The following is a 6,000-nucleotide window of genomic DNA, read 5'->3' as shown; positions in this document are numbered from 1 at the left end:
GTCCTTTCTGGGACTGTGTAATTTTTGCAGAGAATGGCTACCAGACTATGCAGCCATTGTACAACCCTTGCAATCTATGATCTATGGCAAAGACATGACATTAAAAGACAAAATCACATGGACTAAGGAAGAAGAAGTAGCATTCACAGAGCTAAAAAATCTGCCTCAAACAACACTCACCTTAGCTCTGCCGGATTATAGCCAGCCTTTCACACTTTGTGTAGATGCATGTAAGGGTTATATGAAAGCTGTATTAACCCAACCATTTGGCTCCAAAAACAGACCTTTGGCATTTTATTCTAAAAAATTGGACTCTGTGGCATCTGGATTTCCAAATTGTCTGCAGAGCTGCATCGCCGCAGTAGAAGCCGTGAAGCAGACAGCTGAAATTGTGCTGTGCCACCCGCTCACACTGAAAGTTCCTCATTCAGTGTCACTTATATTGCTACAAACTTCACTTCCTTTTTTGACTCATGCAAGGCATATTACGTTGACCTCATTGTTACTCTCACAACCAAATATAACTCTGCAAAGATGTGGTCCACTGAACCCCCGCACATTAATTCCAACAGCAGAAGATGGAAAACCACATTCTTGCAAAACAAAGGTTGAGGAAGACACAAAACCTAGGCAAGATATCTCTCAGACACCTCTGGAAAACTCACAAATAATTTTTGTAGATGGATCAGCATCAAAAGATGAATATGGAAAAAACAGAGTTGGTTATGCAGTAACCACTGAAACTAAAATTAGAGAACCACAAGCCCTGCCCCATACATGCTCAGCACAGACTGCAGAGCTGTATGCTGTTATCAGAGCGTGTGAATTATATGAAGGAAAAATCCTAACCATTTATACAGACAGCCAATATGTATTCGGTTCTGTTCACCATTTTGCTAAAATATGGGAAAATAGAGGGTTTAAAACATCAGCTGGAACAGAATTGACACATTTTAATCTGTTAAAACGACTGCTGTTAGCTATCCAGCTACCTGCAAAGATAGCACTTTGTAAATGTAAAGCGCATCAATCTGATGAAGCCATGGAAACGAAGGGAAACACCTTTGCTGATATTTCTGCAAAAATGCTGAAAATGTCAGATCTCTTGTTTATAGATACAGATGTGCTGAAAGATTCACAACAATCTGCATCAGCTGCAGAAGTTAAATCTTGGCTGAATAGAGGGGCCATAAAGAAAGATGACATTTATCATTTGGGAAATAAGCCAATATTACCAAAGAATTTATACAAGACGGCGGCCCATGCGACACACGGGGTTTCCCATGTGTCGAGAGGGGGAATGATGCACTTAGTAAATCTACATTTCCACACCATAAATTATTCTGACTATGCAAGAAACTTTTGTAGATCATGTATTATTTGCTGCAAACATAATCCACAGGGGAACATGAGACCCAAAAGAGGCCAGTTCCCAGCAGCAATTCATCCCTTTCACACGATACACATGGATTTCATAGAGTTATCATGGTCAGGGGGAAAGAAATATTGTTTAGTGGTCATAGATGCATTTTCGAAGTGGGTTGAGATGTATCCTGCAAAACACTGTGACGCGCTCACAGTGGCGAAGAGTTTAGTGACACATTACTTCCCTACATATGGTATCCCACAAATCATAAGATCAGATAATGGGACTCATTTTGTAAATAATGTAATAGAACTGTGCTCTAAAGCATTAGGGTTTCAGTTAAAAAACCATTGTTCTTACCACCCACAATCTGCTGGGCTGGTTGAACGAACAAATGGAACAATAAAAAATAGATTAAGGAAAACAATGGAAGAAACAGGGAGGCCATGGCCTGAATGTCTATCTCTGGTTAAATTATGGATGAGAATAACTCCAAATCAAACTGGTCTCACTCCATTTGAAATAGTACATGGCAGACCTTTTCCATTGCCATCAGAAATGGATTACATAGGAAAAGCACAGCAGGAAACATCATTAGCTGAATGGATGAATAAGATGTTACAAACAAAAGAAGTACAGTTGTCCAGTAGTCTGCCAGTAAATTCTGCTCCGATTTCACAGGAGAACCTGAGGCCTGGGGATCTGGTCCTGATTAAGACACTTCACAGAAAGGACTGGAGCACCCCCTGCTGGAGAGGGCCATACTGTGTTCTTCTGACCACACCAACAGCTCTGAAAATCGCAGAGAGACCATCCTGGATCCACAAGAGCCACTGTAAGCTAATATCACCGTTACAGGAGCCAAACCAATCGACGGGGTAACAGGGGAATGACCGGGTACAAAGGGGTTTGATCCATATGTTCTAACATCTCAAACCGGCGAAGAAAACAACTGACCTGTGCCCAATTTAGCATGGCTTTCTGTGACGTGTGGACAGGACTGATAAGCCTGAGCTTAAACCTGGTAGCAGGGCTCTTTCTCTGTTTAAGACAGGATCCACAGGATGTAACATCACACGAGAAGAGATGGACAAGATGAACACTGGACCCAAAAAGCAGATGATTATGATGACATGTTGTAAATGAATGTATCTTCAATGCCTGAGTGTATTCATACTTGTACTTCATAAAATGACCTAATAGCAGAAAATCAAAAGAGGTTGCTGTTTAAGTGAAATGAGAAAAAGTGTAATGATGATATGAACAAGGCTTGTTTTAATTATTTTATTTTTTATTATTATTACATTTTGTTTCTTTGCTTTATTATATTGTTTCACTCTGCCATGATTGGTGGTTGCCTAGGGCGGAGGAACCGTGTAAGTGTTTCCCACAAAATAGTCTGTTTTCCGTCCTGTGGGTTTGTGCTTACACAGAGTGTTTCATTTTACATGTATTTACTCATGACCTATTCGTGATACAACAGGGGGGGACTGTTAGGGTTTTATGACTTTTTATATTGTTTATCACTTGTGTCTGCTCTAAGTGCTTTCTTCCCCCACATGTCATAGACAAAGAGATAGGAGAGAAGGGTGAGTTATGCTATTATCAGCAACATCTAGGGACTGGTACCAATCCCCACTCCTTTCTCTGAAATCAAGACACATGAACCCTAACCTTTCTGACCCAACACACACACACACACACACACACCTTGAATGTTGTTTGAACTGTGTGTGACCAAGCATGTATAAATAAAGAGGGAGGAGTGTTAATACTTTGTAGTTTTGCACTGCAAAGTGTGAGCTACCCTTGCCGCAAGTATAACTGACAGTGTCATTTCCTTACCTCTGAGTTGACTAAATAATACCTATCAGAAATCTTCATCTCCATAAAGCTTTTCAGCAGATGGAAGCATGAAGTGCTCCAGAATCTCCTGATAGCTAGCTGCATTGACCCTGCCCTTGATAAAACACAGTGGACCACCACCAGCAGCTGACACGGCACCCAGACCATCACTGACTGTGGGTACTTGACACTGGACTTCTGGCATTTTGGCATTTCCTTCTCCCCAGTCTTCCTCCAGACTCTGGTACCTTGATTTCCGAATGACATGCAGAATTTGCTTTCATCCGAAAAAAGTACTTTGGACCACTGAGCAACAATCCAGTGCTGCTTCTCTGTAGCCCAGGTCAGGCGCTTCTGCCGCTGTGTCTGGTTCAAAAGTGGCTTGACCTGGGGAATGCGGCACCTGTAGCCCATTTCCTGCACACGCCTGTGCACGGTGGCTCTGGATGTTTCTACTCTAGACTCAGTCCACTGCTTCCGCAGGTCCCCCAAGATGGCGCCGCAGATGGTCGCCTCGGCGTGTTGGTGCGCATTGTTTTGTTTTGTTTTTTGCTTTAAAACGGTCTTCTGTGATGGTACCCGGAGCTCTCTCACCAGAGAAGAACTCATGAACATCAGGGCTACTACACCAGAGGAGTTATTTCCAACTTTTCTGCCTACTGCTCTGGAATTTTTGGACATTCTGGTCAAAGGTGCGCTCACCTTTGTTCACGCGGTGAAACGCCGGAAGAGAGGGAAACGGGCTGGGGTGCTGGTACGACTTCGCCAGCGTGAACTACGAACACCGTTACCTGGAATATTTCTCTCTAACGTGCGCTCACTTCCCAACAAAATTGAGGAACTACAACTGCTGTTGGGGAAAAACAGGGACTTTTATTCATCGGCAGTTTTGTGCTTCACGGAGACGTGGCTGTGTGGATTAATACCGGACTCTGCGCTGCAGCTGGCAGGATTCCAGCTCTACAGAGCGGACAAAGACACGGAACTCTCCGGCAAAGCGAAAGGTGGAGGAATCTGTTTTTACCTCAACAGTGGTTGGTGCAACGACGTGACAGTGATTCAGCAGCACTGTTCTCCAGACCTGGAATCCTTCATCATAAACTGTAAGCCTTTCTATTCCCCCCGTGAGTTCGCTTCGTTCATCCTGGTCGGTGTTTACATCCCGCCACAAGCTAACGTGCAGGTCGCACAGCGCATGCTCGCCGACCAGATACTGAGTGTGGAGCGGACCAACCCGGACTCCTTAGTAATCGTCGCTGGTGACTTTAACAAAGGTAATCTGACCCACGAACTCCCCGAATATAGACAGTTTATAAAATGTCCGACCAGAGAGGACAACATTCTGGATCACTGTTACACCACCATCAGAGATCATCACCATATCACGCCGTCCCACGTGCTGCACTGGGCCAATCCGACCACATCATGGTCCACCTGATTCCTGCATACAGGCAGAAACTAAAGCTCTGCAAACCTGTTGTGAGGACGACAAGGAAGTGGAGCAGTGAGGCTGTGGATAATCTCCAGGCGTGTTTAGGCTGTACAGACTGGGATGTGTTCAGGACTACTACCAACAGTCTGGACGAGTACACAGAGGCTGTGACTTCCTACATCAGCTTCTGTGAGGACAGCTGTGTACCATTATGCACCAGTGTGAGTTACAACAACGACAAACCCTGGTTCACAGCTAAACTCAGAAGGTTAAGACTGGATAAGGAAAAGGCCTTCAGGAGTGGGGACAAAGACATATACAGAGAGGCAAAGTACAAGTTTGGCAAGGCAGTGAAAGAGGCCAAACGACTGTACTCTGAGAAGCTCCAAAACCAGTTCTCAGCCAACGACTCTGCGTCTGTCTGGAAAGGGCTCAAGCAAATCACCAACTACAAGCCGAAAGCCCCCCACTCCATCAACAACCGACGCCTCGCCAACAACCTGAACGAGTTCTACTGCCGCTCTGAAAGACAAAGGGACAGTCCTGCAACCATCCCCCATGACGCCCCCCAACAGCTGCAGCCACAATCCACCACCCCCATCTCTCCAACCTCAAGAGGGGCCTTGGCACCTCCAACCCCCACCCTGAAGTTCCCCCCCACCAGCCCCCTACCCACGCCGAGGACGGCTCTTTCCATCCAGGAGAGGGACGTAAACAAACTCTTCAGGAGACAGAACCCCCGGAAAGCTGCTGGTCCGGATTCTGTCTCACCAGCCAGCCTGAAGCACTGCGCTGATCAGCTGTCTCCAGTCTTCACAGACATTTTTAACACCTCACTGGAGACATGTCATGTGCCTGCCTGCTTCAAGTCCTCCACCATTGTCCCTGTTCCCAAGAAGCCAAGGACCACAGGGCTTAATGACTTCAGACCCGTCGCCCTGACCTCTGTGGTGATGAAGTCCTTTGAGCGCCTTCTGCTCTCACACCTAAAAGACATCACCGACCCCCTCCTGGACCCCCTGCAGTTTGCCTACAGAGCCAACAGGTCTGTAGATGATGCAGTCAACCTAGCCCTTCACTTCATCCTCCGGCACCTGGACTCCACAGGAACCTATGCCAGGATCCTGTTTGTGGATTTCAGCTCTGCCTTCAACACCATCGTCCCAGCTCTGCTCCAGGAGAAACTCTCCCAGCTGAGTGTGCCCGACTCCACCTGTAGGTGGATAACTGACTTCCTGTCTGACAGGAAGCAGCGCGTGAGGCTGGGGAAGCACGTCTCTGACTCCCTGACCATCAGCACCGGTTCCCCCTAAGGCTGTGTTCTCTCTCCTCTGCTCTTCTCCCTGTACACCAACAG

The sequence above is a fragment of the Girardinichthys multiradiatus genome, chromosome 14 (assembly GCF_021462225.1).
Source record: "Girardinichthys multiradiatus isolate DD_20200921_A chromosome 14, DD_fGirMul_XY1, whole genome shotgun sequence".
NCBI lineage: Eukaryota > Metazoa > Chordata > Actinopteri > Cyprinodontiformes > Goodeidae > Girardinichthys > Girardinichthys multiradiatus.
Note: the sequence above shows the minus strand (reverse complement) of the source record.